Raw genomic sequence first — 20,460 nt, 5'->3', positions numbered from 1 at the left:
AAGGAAGGAAGGAAGGAAGGAAATGAGCGCAGAGGAGATAAGGAGAGATGAAAGAGTTGAGTGAAAGGGAAGCCCAGACAGCGTTGGCAACTCCTGTTTTAAGCTACATCCATCTTTATGGGTTTTATTTTTTTTCATTCCTCCAGCATCCAATGTAATGACTTTTATCAGCGTTTGTTATTGTATTTTATCATGATAGTAAGGGTATAGTAAGGCTACAGTAAGGCATGTTTTGGGTGATTTTTTAAATATTCATATAAAATACTTTTTGGAGTTTTAAACACAAAATATTCACTTGGCAGCATGTTTTAGGACATACTCTTTTTTAAATAGGTGATCAACACAAGGCTTACTGTATTACATGCATGTTTTCAACAGACAACAATGTGTTTCAAAAATGATCACCTGTTACAACGAAAGCCTTCAGAGAAATGTTTCAAATGTCTATATTTTTAACCGTAAATGTGGGTTAAAAGTTGCAATCAATTTGAAAATGCTTTTAATATTATTCGAATTTCATTTTTAGAGCTATAACTAGAACTCAGATACCCAGCTTGCCAGCTCACCCAGCGCGGAGCAGCAAACAGCTGGTCAATGGCTGACGAGCTGACTGACACAATTACCAAACTGATAGTGAGTGATTGTAGAACGATTCATATAATTAAGAACAATGGCGTCATTTAAGTTTTGGAAGGGAATTTTGACACATTCTACAAGTACGGATCTGGGTTCGATATGAACTTTTTTCCAATATCCGATATGCTGATATTGTCAAAACACTTTCAATTTCTGATCGCGACATTAACTGCGACATTGGAGTAAAAACCGATAACAATTCTCACCGATATTACATAATTATGCTCATATCGGCCAGTAATATCTGTTGGCCGATATTATCGGACATCCCTATCTACAAGCTATCGTCAAGATACACAGCGGCATATCGCGACTATCATGATTAATCGTAACTAAATAAAATCAGGAATAATCACAATTTGATTGATCTACTGCTGCCCAGTGATTATTCAGATTAAAATTTTAATTTTTTTTGGCAGTGCTAATTCTTACAAAATTTGTATTACCAGCCCACTCTTTTGTAATCAGGTGAAAAGGGAAGCTCATGGTGTCATCTTCTGCTCACCAACTGTAGCTGCAAGTGATATATGTTCATGTGCATTACATAGTACTGTAGTACTGTCAGTGTGTTAGCTTAAGACAGTACTTCTCAAATAGTGGGGCGGTCTCCCCTGGGGCGCGGGGGAGGGAGGGGTTCCAATTGAATAGCATGACATCTGCCACACTGGACATAAGTGTAGCACTGCTGTAATGCTTGAATGGTAACAAGCATCCAGTCACTAGGTGGCAGCAACTCATACAGCGGTTTATAATTTTTTTAGGGTGGTGCAAATCTCACGCTGAACAAGCCAGCAAGGAAAGTTCTGACAATCTAATGGGTTTGTCATTCACACATTCTGTGGTCTAATTGATAAAGAATCAACCCCACTCCCCACTCCAGACATACTACCAAAAGAGTGCATCCCATTGTGGCGTTTCACGGATGGGTTAAATGAATTAGTTGTCTACACCTCATAGGTTTCTGTGCCTCCAGAACTGCAGGTACTGATCGATTCAGGATCATTCGTATTTGTTGATATATACATTATGCTATGCTATTATGCTATTGTGAAGAATTTGTGCGAAATTGTGAAGTCCAATGAGACAAATGTGATTTCTGAATCTGGGCTATCGATTTGGAAAATGTTGCATCAAATACTGGAGCAGATTGAGACATGTCTGAACATCACTTCCTCAAAATGTCCCTCCTGAAGCACAGCCTAGAGAAGGGTCTCACCAATGAGACAAAACAACCAACCAACCAACCAACCAACCAACCAACCTAAGTCCTCCAAGTTCTGAGAGGTAGATTTCGGATGAATTTGAGTTGAAGCCTTACCATGGACAGCTGCTACAGGTCAGAGGAAAGGGGTATTTGTTGACTGACTTATTTTTGAATTAAAAAGTATTATTATTATTATTAGTAGTAGTAGTAGTAGTTGTTGTTGTTGTTGTTGTTGTAGTAGTAGTAGTAGTTCACAGCTCACCTTTAATTCTCAAAAGTGACTTGGACAAAAGCCTCAGTCCAGCCAATGGGAAGAACTGATAGGTTAATAACTGATAGAGATGTGTCAAACCTGCCCAACACCAAAAAGAGTGCAAAAAGCAAACAGACATTGTCTGACAAAAATGATCTCCAAATGTCAAAACAAAAACAATGAGTAGACGTTAATATGATACGATGTATACTGCATTTCACAAGAAATTAAATTCACATACAGTACTTATTGACTTCTTGCAGAAGAGCGTATGTATACTGCATTTCACAAGAAATTAAACTCACATACAGTACTTCTTGCCTTCTTGCGGACTCAATCACTCAGGCATCTACAGTAAAGGAAATTCTCAGATTTTCTAGTCTACAGTTACAGGTCATTGGTGAGACCACTACAGTACAACCATGTTTTAGCTATTAAAAAAAAAAAAAAAAAATTCTCACTGAACTGTCCCTTTAGCGCAAGCTGTTTTATCTGAAATGCTTCTGTAGAACATTAGAAATCTGCTGTAGGTCAAGATCTTGGCAGGTTTTAAAAAGTCAAAGACTTGACATACGGTAGGGAGCGGGAGGTTTACTGAGAGACAAAACACCACTGAGGTGAATGTCATTCACCCTCTCAATGTGGTCTCAATCCCTACTGTTCACACACATGTACAAACACAAAGACACACACACACACACACACACAGACATCGACTTTTTTGTAGGCATATTAGGCTAAAGATCACCTCCACGGGGACACATGGTGTTGAAGGCAGTTAGCACACTTGCCTTACAGAAGTGGTTTCCAAACTTTCTCTGCTGGGCCCCCCTTTAGTTCATTAGAAATTTTTTGCGCCCACCCGCCCAAAAAAACAAAAAAAAAAAACAGGACACGTATATATTTTTTCAGACACAGGTGACGGCACAAGCGAGAGTGAGAATTTAAAATAACCGCCTCCTTTACAACAGTATTATGAGATAATTATTTTACACCACCGTTAACCAATCCGTTTTCTGCCCGTCTTTTCTTTAACATTTACAACATTGGACCATATGATGCTTTAAGTTTCCTTCATTCATTCCATCCGCTTCATACGGGGAGCTCCCTCACCCCCACTTGTTTGGTCTGGTCTGCTCCCCTGTCTTTCTGTATGGGGTTTGTGTATTATGTCAGTACATGAAGTTCTAGATTCATTTGTTCTAGATTCATTTTCATACGCTTATCCATTACTGGGTCACGGGGGCAACTGTCTCCATGACCGCCACCCAAATCACACTGCACCGTACCAACCCCCCCAAACCTTCCTGCAGGTGGTGAGTCCACTGGAAGGTACCAACCTCCCTAACTGGGAATCGAACCTGCCCAGGAGGTGAACCCTGGGGTTCCACACCAATGACAGAGACATTGCCTCTGGGCCAGAGCGCCACAATAATAATAATAACAACAACAACAACAACAATAATAATAATAATAATAATTATTATTATTATTATTATTGTTATTATTATTATTGTTATTATTATTATTATTATTGTTATTATTATTATTATTATAATAGCCTGCTAAAAATAAATGTATGCCATTAGATGTGGCTTTAGAACCAACAGCTTTAGGGTACTTCAAAGACCTGAACTCAGCGTCTTAGCGACCACTAAGGCATCCTGACTTATATGGACCTGTAGCTTTTATTGTCTAAATGTTCTGGTCATTTCACAAAACTTAGGGTTTTGCAAAGTTTTGTTTTACTTTTCCAGACTGAAACCTGTGCTTCACAGATAAAGAAATAGCAGTAGCGGTTGAAACGTCAGCAGCAGCAGCAGCAGCAGCAGAGTCCTTCTCGTTCACCTCCGAATCCTCTCACAGCACAAATATGGCCTGTGGGAGTTACACTGACTAAAGAGTGTGGTGTCAAAGATCTGCACGGAGCATGACGTCTCCCTTAGCTGTTGCTGTCATGTTCGGCTTTGCTTCTTACATACCGCTCCAGTGTCTTTTCTGACTCTGCACAGACGAGGAGACCTTCTCCCTGAGCGTTTGTCTTTTTCTTAACATACATATCAAAGCAGAGGATACGGAGAGGTGGAGGGATGAAAACAGAGGAGAAGGCAGATGTTTCCTCCCTATCTCGTGCATGACAGAGAAGCTTTTTCTGAAAGGAATGACAGAGAAGAGAAGGGAGGGCTCATTGGCCTTTGAACTGGTGCTTTGTTTGGTTCCAATGTGTTTAGGTGAGTTAAGATGAGGGAAGAGGGAGAAGAAAAGCTAACGGATTACTAAAAAATAAAAACAGGTCCCAAAAATACAAACTATGCTAGGAAATACATTTATAGATGCGTTAAGTTTTCTCCCAATGCATGTGCTTGAACAGTCACAAGTTGACTATTTACTAATAAACTAACAAACAATTTAAATTTGATCAAACACGTCGAATGCCCCAAAACACGTTAGGTTTCCCATTTAGAGAAAAAAAAAACGGCTAAACTCTGTTCAAAAAGTCAGCAAAATCCATGTTTACAGTGTGAGTGTGATTTGATCGAAGTCAAATATTGCCTGTGTCCACTTCTTTAAACAGCACTAACTTTAACTGCCATGTCATTCATGTGCAACTTTGTGTACGTTGAGTTAAAAGGTGCGTCGGTTTTTGTTCCAACCTCGGAGAGTTTCTGTAATTTTCCTACCAGTTAACCCCACCCAACACTAAAGGCTAATACCTGATCTGCAGGGATCGAGAAATGTGTTTGTTTAATTGAGAACAAAAATGTTTTTACAGGATGTTTCATGCTTTGCAAGAACTCTTGTGTCGAACTCCTGAGAAGTACGCATAGGACCTGTTGTTGTGGACACTTTCTTTATGATCAGATGCTTCTTCACTTTACCCTCGAAAAAATGTGTCTTTCTACTTGTAGGCAATTTTTCCAGCCAAGCCTAAAGAAGACTACAATGATGAGAGCTTGCTTTAATATTTGGCTGCACCTTCATTACAACACAGTTCCATTCTAGAGCCGCAGCACTTAATTAAAGGCTCACTTTTTTTTTTTCCTGTTATGAGTCAGTGACACATAGTCAATGGTGACTTGGCCGAGTACCCTGGAGTGGACTGAGATTTAGACACTTTTTCTCAGCTTTCAGTGGCAGCCACCAGAGGTCACCTAAATAAACCCTAATAACCCCTTGATGTGTTTGCTGCCAACGTTTTTTTTTTGTATGTCTACCTTCTACATTCTTCCACATTGTAAATACTTTTACACCCCTGCACAAACGTCCAACAAAATGTTAATGGTAGTAGCACAATAGAGCACTGAGGCAGCAGTAGACCAGATGTCTCTGAGATTAAAATCACTTTTTTTATTTCAGCAAAGTGAGTACACTTTAAACATGTCTAATAAGAACAAGTTATCTAAAAAAAAATATATATTAAATCTAATGACAATTCCCTGTGCAGGTTTGAATTCTGAGACTTACATTTTTTTATTAGCTACACACTGGTAGCTGTTGTCTGTTGCCATTATTTTGGTCAATGTTTGAAATCACAGACTGAGTTTAGGCTTCAAACTGGTTTTCCACATTGTGAACAATCTGTAAATAGGGCAAAATAAATCATGTGGTCTACCTACTCATGATAAAGGGACAACCCAAACTATTGCCGACATGTTTTGAAATTGGTTTATTTTGTTAAACCCCCAAAACTATTGTGTGATATTTTCTTGTTGTTACATGTCAAAGAATTTGACAACAGACAGGAGATAATAGCTTATGTATTTTGATCATTACTATACTATTGTGTGATATTTTCTTGTTGTTAGATGTCAAAGAATTCGACAACAGACAGGAGATAATAGCTTATAATGTATTTTGATCATTACTACTAGGGTATGCCAAATTATCTTTACTGTTTTGTTATTATTTATATTACATTACAAGTTAAAACATTTTTTATGACCCTAGCGTAGAGTGGTATTTCACCTAGTGCCTGTTGCGCTCTCCTCATCATACATAATGAGATCATTTATGTGCGATTCATATTGTAAAATTCCCTTTTCCAAATAATGTACATTGGGCAACACTGTCATTATTTTTAATCTATTTGAGGCAAGCATGCAAGTGGGTGAGGTCCTGACATACCTGAACTGAGTAATTCTGTAGTTAGGGAACAAAAACAGCACTTCAGCAAAAGTGGCCAACGAGGATACTCATACATTGTTTGTTTGTTTTTTGGGGCATTTTGTTTTTTGTGATTTTTGTCTCCTTCATTATAGCTCCCTAGCTACCTACTGTGTTAGCATAGGTGAGTGGCATAGGTTCTTATGGACAGTATGCGAGTTTCCACCACCATGAAATTCAAGTTATCGTAGGAACAGATTTCCGATGTAAGTCAAAGTCCACTCTACTGTGGTATTCAAATCTTTATTCCATCTTTGAATCCCAATGACTGCAAACTAATATCAAACAGCTCTTGCCATCAGCCAACCCTCTCCCGCCCCCCGCCCGTAAACTTGTTACATCTGGACTCATAAACGTAAAAGTGAGACTAGAAGCTCAGACTTTTGTAGATGGTGATCTTCCAAAGACCAGCCCTATTTAACATCAATATTTGGACAAACACTCAACTCAGGCTAGCATGCTAGCCCCAGCTGGTAAAAAATCAGTTTTCATAACCCTGTCTCTAATAAAAGGCTTCACCTACATCCTCTTACTCCCCTCTACCTCTCTGTCTGTCCCTTGTTCTCCTCTCCCACGTTTTGTCTATCTGTCTCTCTCTCTCTCTCTCTGTCTCTCTCTTTTCTCTTCAACAACAGAACACAGTGGAGTCGTTAGGACCCTCTCTTCATTACTTCAAAAAACCAATCATTAGACACTAGAGTATATACGTAATTAGAAAATCACTTCCTTTGCAATCCCAGCTAAGTAGTTTACATACTGTAATTACAGGGACAGAATCAATTTTTAATCATTTCACTGATTGGCCTCATCAGCTCAGTAGGAACGTTGTTTCCTGCTTGTTGTGTGAAGGCAACATCTGGGCTAAAACAATTAGCCTTTTGTTGTTTGGTTGCAGTATCTCTGGAAAAGCCATGCCGCCACTTCCTCCTCCGCCTCCTCCTCTTCCTCCGGCTGCTCTGCGAGCGCCGTGTCCTGGACTCTGCCTTTTGTCTTTATCTGTCCTTCTTTTATTCCCTCTTTCTCTCTTTCACTCTCTGCCCTTGACTTGGACATGCAGGAAGGGAAAGGCACATTTGTTGTTTTAAAGGCAGTGATCACTGCCATAAAGCTCCACCGCCCAACTCCCAACAACCTGCAGCTGATGTTTAATTACGCCAAGGTTAATTGGTTGCTCTTTTTTTAAATTACATGTTGGAACAATATTTACATAGTCTAACTTTCAGCTAAATTTGGGTTAAACTGGAAATGTATTTCATCCGATTTTATTAATAATTTCCCGATGTGAACTATTAAAATAATTTTCATTTTTTTTATCTTTATCTTTTATCTTATTTATCTTTACTTTTGCCTAACATTTGATTATAATTTGGATTTTCTCATCACTCTTGTTGTTTTCATAATCAATCCATATATATTGTCTTTGGTGTGTGTTCTAAACAAAACTACAAATTGTGTATTCCTTTCAAGGTCAAACCCAGACATTTGAAGGTAATTTTCGCCTGATCCCTCTATTCATTTCCGACGCCGGCATTCGCTGTGTCTACTTAAAGCTTTAATAAAATGGTTTGTATTCTACTTGTGAGAGACAGCCATCGATCTGCCATTAGTCTGAACTCTCACTCTCACTTTGAAAACTCAGGAAATCAGATTTCAGAGGAAAAGAAAATCGGTTAATGCATTGATCAGTCAGTACTATATGCAAATCACATTTGCCATTTTTTCCCCCTCCTCTTTTACTTTTTCTTCTCCCTCTTTTACTGATCAATAGCATTAATTAACAGCTTGGTTTTAACAGCTGCCCCCTGCCACGCTGGTCCATGTCACCAGCCAACAGAAATCATCTAAACACGCCTGGTCTGTTCGGCAGAGAAAATTAGGAGGAGATGTGGAAGAGACAATGAATTCTAGAATCCTAGAATCTTACCATGAAATGATGAGATAATGGTAAAACTGGAGGCCCACCTGTCAGTGCCACTACCACTTTTGATATTTAATCACATTTATTTATTTATTTTTTGAATTTTTTTTATTATTTTGTTGAAATTTTGGAAGCTCCTGAATATTATGTTAAAGATAAGGATGCTACAGATTTATTTTGTGTAAATCTGTTCTATCGAGTGACAAGATGGCTGATCTCTATTTCCATTTCCTTATGTTGGGTTGCAGAAAACGGAGGCAGATTTTACAGACCTCAAAAAGCTTTTCTTTAACATAAAAGAACAGAAATTAGACGTTCTCCTTTAGATTAGGGTTTGCCACGGACGATTTAAGGAGTAAGAACACCCATTAGCTGAAACAGATCCAGAGAATGAGCGACTTGTGATCTTAAATTCAATCTGTGTCAGATTTGTTTTTCCTGGTTTCCTGGATTCTTGTAAGAAACATGGCAACCAAACATAAGGGTCTACTTATCTACTTTTTTAATTGAATTATATTAGTTGGAGAGTTTATTGTTTTTGTTTTTTAAACTATACTATACTAAAATTAAAACAACATTTTGAAAAAAGGATTTAATTTTAAACCAAAACATTTAAACAAAAGACAATTGGACACACTGTACCTCAACATATTTATCATTTTACCAAATCCATCACAATAATTCCAAGCTAATTCTTAGAGAGACTTTCCAACTGCTTGGATTTGTTTTGTGTTCTGATTTATTTGATTAATTTTCAACTATCCTTCCAGTCCATCTTAAAGGTACTTTTAGATACATTTTAGCTTTTGTCGCTAACCTTAGTCTATCCATCTGTATAACATTATTTAAATAATAAAAAAAATAATAATAAGAATTTAAACATTTCACAGAAATTTGAATCTTCCATAAAAACTGACCGAAAAATCCTTCAAATAACTATTTTCCTAATCTTTACTTATTTATTTATTTAGTTTTTTTTTAAACTGATTGCAACGATGTCTTCACAAAGCTCTTAAACAATTATCCCCCAATGTAAAAATAAAAGATAATTATCATTATTAACTCCCACTAAGACTGCCACTCCTCCACTAAATGAAGCCTGTCAGAGGCAGTGAGAGAGAGGGCGAGAGACATAGAGAGGCACGGGGAAAAAAATGAAGGGGGCGCTATGATGCCAATCATGCCGTATTTATATCAGCGGGACAGAAAAGAACAATCTGAGGCAATGAGACTGAAGAGGGAGCTGTGGGAAACTTCACATCCTTTTCTGCTGCTGCAGATTTTCTTCTATTAATTTGAGCCAACAAAAAAAAAAAAAAAACAATTGTTCAAATAATTAATAAAAAAAAACTCATTAAGACAATCATTCCCCCGATAGAATCAGTGTCAACAATCTGTGCAGCAGGGTCACAAATCTGCAGGAGCTCAGCAGAAAAATAGGCTAAAAAACATTTTAAAAAATCCTCTCTTGTGGCTGCTGTGAAATCTGTGTGAAAAAAATGCAAAAAATAGTGTAAAATGTACAGCACCGTTTCTGCAGCTGTATCATGTAAGTTTATTGTTCTTGTCGTGTCATTACAGATTATATAAAAGTAGCTGTCGGCTTCTATGATAGGTAACAGAGAGAAGAAGCAATTGGTTAAAAAAATAGTCATCAGAAAGTGATAAAAGTCATTTAGAACATAGTCAATACATACATACAGTATATGAATATGTATGTTTATATATATCCACATATATATATATTTTGCACTATATATATACTATATATATACTATATATATATATATATGAATATAATAAATATATAAATGAATAGCTGCTAATTTGTTTACAGCAGCTTTCTGCTATACGCACATCTAAACTTGGCTGTGTTTTCTTATGGTGTTTATTGTTATTGGACCTTTATTTATCTATTAAACATTAAACTCTGTATGTGTCAATTTACACTTTTATTACACACTGACCTACAGGAATTAGAAGACAAAGTTACAACGCTAGCAGACCTGTATATGATGTTGTTGTTTTTGTTTTTTTTTTTCTGCAAGTACCATCTGCGTGTGTATGTGTGTGTAATTTGTGTGTGTGTGGTGTGAAAACGTAAAAAAAACCTGGTGTTAGAAAACGTCAAAGGGAGCATGTGTTTGTTCTGTTTCCAATCTGACTCAAAATTCAGTGACTCATACCTTTGACAAAACACCAGATGAAGCCGGATCCCATTTAATCTCAATTAAAATAATCACACGTAAATACAAAAGGCTTTTAAATTCAGATCAGACTGCAAAAAAAAAAAGGTTAACCAGGTTAACCAGGTTAAAAAGTAAAAAAACACTAGGGTGTAAAAATAACCCTTTGATCAATTTAAAATACTTATATTCACAGCAGATGTATGTACTAGTGATGTTCGATACTACCAATTTCCTGGTATCGCAGATACCGATATCAATATTTTATCATTTGTCTTTTAAATAAAAAATGTGTATTTCAAATCATAGCTTCTTTAAGAATCCGAGGCTGAGGTTTTTATTTATTTATTTATTTTAAACTCTGGAGTGTACTGAGGTAGCTGCCTCATTTACTATACAGTCAACACAACAATAGAAAACCTTGAGAACACAATCATATAAAATATGTCAAAACAATGTTTCAAACTCTGAAAACATGTTATTTGTAAAACAAAAATAAATAAAAAAATAAAATAAATAATCTGAGGAGCCATTTGGGACCCGAAAGAGTCGGATTTTTTCAGTGAACCGAGCCAAAAGAACCGGTTCTCCAAAAAAGAGCCGAAATTCCCATCAATAGTGACTGAGTGAGAGCACGGAGTAGAGCCCCTGTGCTTAAGCATGACGCACACACCCAGGCGGAAGAAGAAGTAGTCCCACCAACCGAGCGTCACTTAGACAACATCTCAATAATTTGGATACTTTTCACCATGTTTCTGTTTAGGATACACCTCATCTCAGAATGCGTAAGTATCAAAAGTATCGATAGTTGGATTTCAGAATCGATTTCAGAGCATAAAGATCCAGAATCGGAAGTATCGATATTTCAGGATCGATCCGCACATCACTAGTATGTACAACCCCTTATAAACCAGGACAGTCATACTTAAGTCATTGGCTAGTGAATAATCTAGGACCATTAGCTTTATTAAGTTTGTATAAATTGTGAATGTCCCTCTGCATTAAACCATGTTTTTTTATATCCTAAGTCTTTCTCTGGTAACCTTTATAAACAGAACTAACTAATCATTCAACATCCTATGTGGCACATGACCCAGTGCACTAGACGTTGGACCTGAAATAGTGTGTAGGACGCATATGTTAAACCCAAGGCCCACACGCCAAATGCAGCCTGCCTTTCTTATCATTTCACATTTCAAAGCCTGCCGACGTTTGAAGTAGACACTGGTGTAGGACGTGATAAAGTATGTAGGACATGACCTTGTGTTAAAAGTCTTGACTCAATGACTTGAACCTGACCCTTGTGTGCGGGACATGACCCAGTGAGTTGGATCTGATTTGGTTTGAGGGATATGCCTTTGCATGAGTTTTCATTGATCAGAACCAGTGGTGGACAGTAACATGGTCGATGTCATTCGTTTCTGTACTTAAGTAACATATATATGTAGGAGACAGAGAGAACAAAGACTTCATAAGATGCCATGAGAGACTTAGGTTGCACTCACACAAGGCAATCAAGGATGTGGGAGGGGGGTTTACATGTGTTGGGGGGGCATTCGGGCTTCAGTACAGTACGGAACACATGAACAAGTGTGAGCGCACCCTCAAAGGTTCGATTTTTCCGAAACCAAGACTGAAGTTGGATATGAACAAGTAAGGTCAGAAAGATTAAAAATGTATTATAGAATAAAACAAGTAATTTTAAAAGAATACAACTTTGGATAACAAAACATATTCTTTCAACTTTTTGTCAAGGACTACAAAGACAAGAATAATAAGGGGACATTCTTTGTTCTCAGTTTGTCATATGACCTTCCACCATTTCGCACACACGGACACACACTCTCATTGATGGCTGAAGGAGGAGATAAATAAACAGCAGTGACACAGTAAACAGGTGCAGGAGCTGAAAGAGCAAGACTTAAACATCTCTCATTATGACAGAGTGTGCTAGCGTGTGCCCTGTGCAACTGCTCCCACCTTAGGTCATTAACATCGTCAGAGAAGTGAGGAAACAGACAGTTGCTGCTAAACATATGCCATTACAATCTTTTACTTTCCTCGCAGATGTCCTAACAGACAAATGACTAATTACTAGGAATATAACGATGCATCACGAACTGATAAAAATCGATACAAATCTGTGACAATTCGCATTGGTTGAAATAAAAAACAAAATGAATCGCGCATCATGGCGTAAGGGGTAGCACTCTAGACCAGTAGGTGGCAGGATGCGCCTGAAAATATTGGTAGTGACCCGATTACAAACCAAGAAGACAGGTCCCCGTGTAGCCTAAGTAGCATTCAGGTATTCAAATAGAACGTGGGAAGAACTTCTTCCAGACACAAGCAGTTTTTTTACAGTGTTTCTGTAAGGAAAGGAACTCTTTCCATTTAATATGTTTTTTTATACTTTTTTGTTGTTTAATATATTGACACTTAGCGAGATAAATCGACCAGACCAGTTTGACTTTTAATAAGAGGAGATAAATGGTGACATTCATTGTGAAGTACACAAGGCCATTTCAGTTGGTAATGGTATTGTGCATAGTTCTTACATTGTTCTTCCGATGCATATTGTACTTATACCAAACCTGTACATAGCTACATTGCGAATTGTTTTTTATTTTTATTTTGTTCTACGTACGTTATAACTTCAGTCACTTTAATGATATTTGTATCTCACCTTGTAAATACTGTGCCTACCCCGCTGTTACTTTTACTGCTTATACTTTACTTATCTTATCTTACAAATAAAGGATCATTGTATTTGGTCAATATTTGTATATTTTTTCTCTTTAAAAAAAATCATAAAATGGTATCGTGAACAAAAAAAAAATCGCAAATCATCGTATCGTGAGTTGAGTGTATTGTTACGTTCTGATTACAGTGTCTGCTGAAAATGACGGCAAATGAACTCCCTTTTTGTTTGATGTATTCAAAAGGTAATATCCAAAATGTCTAGCAATTTTCCATTTTTATCTTCGCCTGTCAACATACCTTCACACTGATGATGCTGTAACCCAGTGACGTGAGCTTCATACACCCGAACAGCTCACACTGAGAGGACCACGGATGTTTTCAGAACAAACAGCCCATTAAAATAAAAAAAAATAAAGGTGTGTGTGTGTTGCGCGCGTGTGTCTGGGTGTGACAGACACCTTTAATATCCCCCCTCCACTGATGGGCGTGATCGTACCTGTGTGACTGTCGCTTCTCCAAACATACGTCGGATGCGAGGACGAGGGGCCGCGACAGCTTCCTGCTGCAGGTGACGGAACGACCCGAGTCTGTAAGCAAAACACAAACACAGCAGGGATGTGAGCTTTGATGAGCAGAGAAGAGAAGAAAAAGTAATTAAAATAAAATAAAAACATCGACAGTGACAGCGAGGTTTATTTCTGCTCAGGACTTCCTGCGACGACGTGATGTCATTTACACCTCGGTGAGAAATTTCACAGATTATGAACTAGAATCGCCCGACACATCACTCTGTTTTTCACTTTCTCTCGCTTATTATTGGTTTTTAATTTGACGGCTGAAAATCAGGCTGACATTCAGAGGATTTATCAGATCAGATGTGAAAAAGCAAAGATATTGTCTTTGGTGTGTCTGCTAAACAAACAGGTCAATGGGCCAAAAGTGTAGCTTCCACAGAAATCAAAGTCAAAGAGTTGGAAGTTTGACTTAGAAGAATCTTACAATTACTGTATGTCAATATAAATAACTGAACAATATAATAATAAGTCATATTTAAAAGATGGCTGACATTTGACCATATTTTTTGTTTTGGAATATAACAGAGAGAATAAAAAGAAAAGCTAAAAGAAAAACAGAAACATTCTTAAATCTTAATTAATCTAAAATCTTAGAAAACAGAAACATTCTTAAATCTTAATTTACATTTTTTGAACAGTGAACCATCATTAATCTTAACACATAGGGACACAAAAGCTGCATGTCCACTGCTGCCTCTAGTGGTCGGTTTGTGGTTGAAATTCCAATAATAAATATAGAAAAAAAAACACATGTTAAATTACACCAGAGTTTCCTGGCCGTGGCCCCTAGAGAGGGCGCAGTGAAAAAAGGTGGCTTTTTTTTTTTTCATTCTTGCTTTAACACACACACACACAAAATCTCACTCCTGCTAATCGACCAAAGTTGGCAATGCTAGCATAATATGGACAAGTTTAAGATGCATAAAAGCAGTTACATTTGATATGTGTGAAAAAAACGAGTCTGAATATATGTGTGTCCTGTTTTTTGGGGTTTTTTTGCAAGGGTTTGTGTAGGTGGACACAGGCGGGGCGTGGTGGACAAACATTGTCATAAGATCCAAGGTGTGCCCGGCAGAGAAAGTTTGGGAACGAGTAAATTAGACATTGAGACAGCAGTGGATCAACTACTGTTGTCTCTCAGTGAGCTAAAATGAGTGATTGTTCTCTGTCGATGGATGGCCAGTGTGACAATGTGATTGTTTTTTTCAAACGTCAGATTCCAGAAGGTGAGTAAAACAAGTTGGTTTGTTTTTTTTAGGTTAGGCGAAAAGAATGCAACGATGTTTCGTTAATTGGGGTGTAATGTTTTTACCGAGGTGAGTAGAGTAACACTGATGTAGAGTGGCAGGAGGGCCAACTGGATCTTATCCACCTTTACTGTTTAGAGCAGGACTCACACACAAATATGGTACAACACTGAGAATGAGAGAGAGAGAGAGAGAGAGAGAGAGCAGGAGAACGAGAGAGAGACGCTGCTACGTTGCCTTAAGTCAAAATCTAAATTGGCTCCCAGGGGCTCAGACTCTACCTTGTTCACCCAAGGCAGTGTGTGTTTGCGAGTGTTTAGCATATGCTGCTGTAACCGAATCTCTCTGTCTTACACACACACACACCCACCCACACACACACACACACACACACACAAACATCTCTGTTGTTTTTTTTTTTTTTCTCATTACATTTTTCTCATCAGGTTCTTAATTAAAATGAAAATAGTTCGCGTCTACCTATTAGAGCATGTTGTGCCAAAAGCGACTGCCATCGCATGAACCTTTGCGAACTCTCACACACAGATATCAGGTTTAATCTTTAACCGTTTCATATTATAGATTTATTCATTAGTTCATGTCTACGAAACGAAGAAGACGTAGGTCTTCTTCATCTGCGGCTGCGTCAGAACTGTTCAGAACTGTAGTTTAAAAAGGTTTTAAAAAGTTGATTTGCCGGCAGAACGTTGAAGGCCTAGATTGTAAACATTTGCACTCATTGTTTATTCATACTCTTTATTTGTTTTGCATTGTTTTGTTTTTGATATTTACATGATATTCACATTGCTTCGTAAACTTTAATCTCTTGAGATACGTATATATTTGTCCTGTACTTTATCATGGACCAATTTGCTATTATTTATAAAGGTTGACTCTGGATAACCTTAGTAAAAATCTGTACAAACACGTCTTGCCGACAGATCTTTGTATTGTATTGTAATCTGTTTAAATATTTTTTTTAAAAAAATGTGCAAGTTGTATTGTATTGTAATCTGTTTAAATAGTTTTTTTTTTTTTATGTCCAAATCTTGTGTCATTAACGGATTACCCCTTTCATTTTCCAAAGCTTTGGGGATATGCAACAGAAAAGTCTTTGTTTATTTCATTTTGTGGAGCAAAGGTTACGTGTAATAATGCAATTTTTCTTTTAATAATGCAGCTACAGAATTTCTTTAAAAAAAATCCACTACAGTAAATGGTGACTTTTTTTTTTTTCTCTCTCTCAGGATAAAACTCACATGAACACAGTGTGTGACGGTCTAACCTTTCCTGTGTTTACCTTATTAAAGAGTGTGTATTTTATCTCCAAATGCAATACACAGAGGGGTGGAGTGACGCTTGAGGGGGTGGAGGGGTGGGGGGGTACTATGTGTATAAAAGCTGAACAGTAAAGTAATAGGCCTGAGCAGTGAAGTGTTAATTCCACATAAAAATCTGTAGAAAAAAAAAATTGCAACTAGTGCATGCACACACACACCCACGAAATATATAAGTAAACACACGGACACACACACACACACACACACAATCCCCAACCTCCCACCCCCTTTTCCTCAATCTCCCTCCACAGCATCGCCGGCTGCCTGGCAGCTGAAGTTAACATTTTCAGAGAAAATATTCCTGTGCCTCCAATAGTCCAACCTAATTCATTTTCCATCTCTGTTCATTAATCATTGTTAAAATTAGTGATCCATTTCTTCCACTCTGCCATCTGCACTCAGCTTCCTAACAAACATGACACCTCGGCGCATAATAAAAGCTGACAGCTACGAGCAGCCCTTTCCAAATAGCTTTCTGCACATGTGCACCTCCACGACGTGACGCCGCTGTCAGACACTGAAAAAAAAAGAAAAAAAAAAAAAGTACCAAAAAAAAAGGAGGAAAAAAAAGTGGCTTACTTAGACCACTAAGTGTGTTTGTGTGTGTGTGTTTACCCGTGCGCGTTTATGTTCAGTTACAGTCCCGGGTTTTCGTGCACCAGCAGGAACACAAGAACAGATGTGTCTAATCCTGACAGGAATGTGCTTAAATCCTGATAAGAACTAAAGTGGCCAAAATGAGAAAGTTAAAAATATGAATGATGGTGCACCACCAGAGAGGGCGACATAGGAAACCAACGAGAGGGGGGGTGGAGGGGGAGAAAGGTGGGAGGTGTAAAAGTTCTCCTGTTAAGCCCTGCAAGGGCTTTGCCTAAATTTCAGCAGAAACACACCAACATTTTCCATTTTCATTAGCTCTCAGCAGCTGTGGCATTTGCGTGTAATTGTTGTGATACAGAATATCAGCTCAGCCCCCCCACCCCCCTGCTCTTAAAGGAACAGTCCGCATTTTCTTTACGATGAGGTTGGGTTTCAACGGGTGAAAGATTTTTAGGTCTGCGCTTATTTTTAGTAGGTAGAATTTGCTCGAGCTCAGTGAGGACACACTTGAAACACAAACTGTGGTTTTCTAAAACCACTCTACCGCAACAATGTCCAGGAAATGGGTGATATTAGCTCATACCGTCGGGACACGGGAGATGCCGTTCCACTTGTGCCTCCTGTGGTCAGTTTTTGTCACTGCGGAAAATCTGAAAAAAAAAAATTCAAAGAGTGGAGTCACTAAGTTTCTCTGCGTACTTTGGGTTGAGAGATTGAATGCATGATAGCTAGATGTATGGATGGATGTATGGCTGTGTGGATGTATGGATGGATGGATGGATGGATTAGATAGATAGATAGATAGATAGATGGATGGATGGATGGATGGATGGATGATGGATAGATAGATAGATAGATAGATAGATAGATGGATAGATAGATAGATAGATAGATAGATAGATGGATAGATAGATAGATAGATAGATAGATAGATGGATAGATAGATAGATAGATAGATAGATAGATAGAATGTTATTAAATTCCTTTGGGTTCGGTTGGAGTCCCATTAAGAAAAATCAAGGACATATAAAGAGAGCGCAAACGCAGTCCCCTGCTCTCGAAAAAATTCCCACAATTAGGGTATTCGTAGAAGTCAGTATGCCGGAGTGTAACTAAGATTCAATTTTGTTATTATCAGTCCTTACATTTCTGTAATATACACACACACACACACATTTTATAGACACACCCACTTGAACCTCTCCAGTCATCTTCTACTGCACAAACACACAAATCCCTGTCTGGCAAGGTGTGTATTTGTGTGTGTGTGTGTGTGTGTGCGTGTGTGTGCCCGAGGCGCATCACATTAATCTATATAATGCCCTCAAAGAGAAGGTTTTTTTCACACCACTAACTGCCAAGGACTACGCAGGGCAGTGGCTGAGCTATGATTCAGCTGTTAGTCCAACTGTTGTCGCTGCGTGCACACTCACACGTGCACGTGCGCAATCAAATATGCAGCATGCCACGCCAGACACCGCACACATGCACACAGGGTTTTTCTGTTGAATTACACACACACGCGCGCAGACACACACATACACACACCGCTCTCAGCATTCGAACCATGTTCTCCTCTATTACAGTTTAAAGAAAATAACAGTCATACACACACACGCGCGCAGACACACACATACACACACCGCTCTCAGCATTCGAACCATGTTCTCCTCTATTTATACAGTTTAAAGAAAATAACAGTCAGGGTTAAAAAACGATTCCTTGTTTAGATGAACTAAAATTCCACATGATGGATTTTCTCAAAATAAAATTTTCTTCATCAGTTTGTTACAATTTCTGTACTTTAATTACTCCTAACACTTCTACTCTCTTTTTTTTTTCTGAATATCTGAACCCGTGGGAAAAATAACCTGATCATTGTTGATATTTATTTTTATTTTATATTGATGTACTTCGGTAATGTTTTTGCTTTCTTTTTTCCTTCTTTCATCTTCATCTGAGCAGATATTTTTTTACCACATTCTCCACTGAAATGCATTTTTATAGCAACATCATCCTGCATTATCTACTCCATGACAGTGGTCTATTAATAAGTATTAGTAAAACCAGGAAATTTTTTTTTTTTAATTCTGAATTCAGTGAAATTTAATAAGTATTAGTAAAACCAGGAAATATATTTTTTTTAAATTCTGAATTCAGTGAAATAAAAATATTTTTTTTTTGCAATAACAATTATTTTCCTTCACTTTCTTGAGATAAAAAAAATCTTTTTTTTTTTTGCAATAACAATTATTTTTCTTCACTCTCTTGAGCCAAAACAGCCAATAGTGATATAATTAAGTTAAAGCCTATGTGTTTAAAAATGATTGAAAATGATTATTTGATTAGTGCCATTTGAACACAGACCTTTTTATACAGCACTGGATTCGTGTTGACAGCAGCTGCAACCTCAACCTTCTACAACTGCTCACACACACACACACACTGTAATAAGACTCTTTACTGTTGTTACCTTGCGGAACTCCACACTGACCATATTTCACAATGTGAAGTTACAGATTTAATATTCATTTGTTGCTGCGGAAGGCCAGAGAGAACGATGACAGACTCGGAGACATGATTGGACGCTGGCTGCTCAGAGACAGACGGTGAGCAGAGAGGCAGCTAAATCATCCTGACGTTCACACAGACGAGAAAGCTGCGGCAGCAGACGCTCAGAGAGAAAAGGTTGCCGCTGCTCTGAGGTTTCTGCTCCACGCTCGTTTGGTTTTGCCTCAACTCAAAATGCACTAAACACAGCGCACATTCAGAAACAGAGACAGAGGAAACAAAATTAGAAAAAAAAAAATCTAAGTAAATACAGGTACAGCGGATATGAACACAATGGAGTCAGATATTAGTAGAAGGAACAGAAAAAGAAAACAAAAACAGTTGAATTACTCTTCTCCCCACTCACATATAAAGCTGCTGTTCACTTTGTCAAACACAAGAATAAATTGTCCAGATAGGCTTCCATATGTTTCTAAAAGTAGTTAAAAGATGGGTTACCTAGGGTTAAAAAGAATGGCCATTCTAAATGTTGGATCAAACAGTAACAAAAAATCCCAGATTAATTACAGTTTAGGAAAAAATGAGTTAATTAAACTTAGTCGCCAAAGAAAAAAAAAGAATGAATAATTGTTAATTACCAAGACAACAGCTGAACCTAACCAGAATTATAAAATATAAACAGATTAATTTATAAATATTAATTAAAAAAACAAAGACTGCTAAAAAGGAAAAAGGGAGAAAAAATTGGTTAACAATAAACTAATTTGCAAATCCATGGACAAAATGAGTCAAAAGAAAGTATGTCTAGAAAATGTTTTAACTTAGCATCATCACCTAGACATCATTGTTACTAGGTTCAATTTTTTTATTTAAAAAAAACAAAATCTGCTGCTCATGATCACATCTGGAAGCATTTTCTATCCCCTCCTAAAGGAAAAAAAATTAATTATATCAACTGTATTTTCTTCTTTCTCCCACATGTGTAAAAGACACATCTATTTCTCTCTCTCTCTCTCTCTCAATGTTCTCAAAATTCTACTTAGGGCTGTCTTTTGCTCTCCCAAAAACCTCACCTGGTCTATAAATTTTAAGCACGGATAACAAATATTCAAATCATGAGCTA

General features: G+C 37.6%; 1 protein-coding gene across 2 annotated transcripts in view; it reads right to left on the bottom strand.

The window, feature by feature from the left end:
- The window catches only part of znf536 (zinc finger protein 536), a 231,126-nt gene that overhangs the window by 183,652 nt on the left and 27,014 nt on the right, over window positions 1-20,460 (bottom strand). The window contains exons 2-3 of one of the 2 annotated variants that reach the window (XM_017032457.2): window positions 17,410-17,476; window positions 13,561-13,651 (exon numbers count right to left, since the gene is read on the bottom strand). The gene's annotated coding sequence lies outside the window, so the exon portion shown is untranslated. The remainder of the gene's footprint in view (window positions 1-13,560; window positions 13,652-17,409; window positions 17,477-20,460) is intronic. The other variant, XM_025055399.1, reaches the window with a different exon arrangement.

The sequence above is a fragment of the Cynoglossus semilaevis genome, chromosome 5 (genome assembly GCF_000523025.1).
Source record: "Cynoglossus semilaevis isolate Cse_v1.0 chromosome 5, Cse_v1.0, whole genome shotgun sequence".
NCBI lineage: Eukaryota > Metazoa > Chordata > Actinopteri > Pleuronectiformes > Cynoglossidae > Cynoglossus > Cynoglossus semilaevis.
This window is presented reverse-complemented; position numbering and strand designations above follow the sequence as displayed.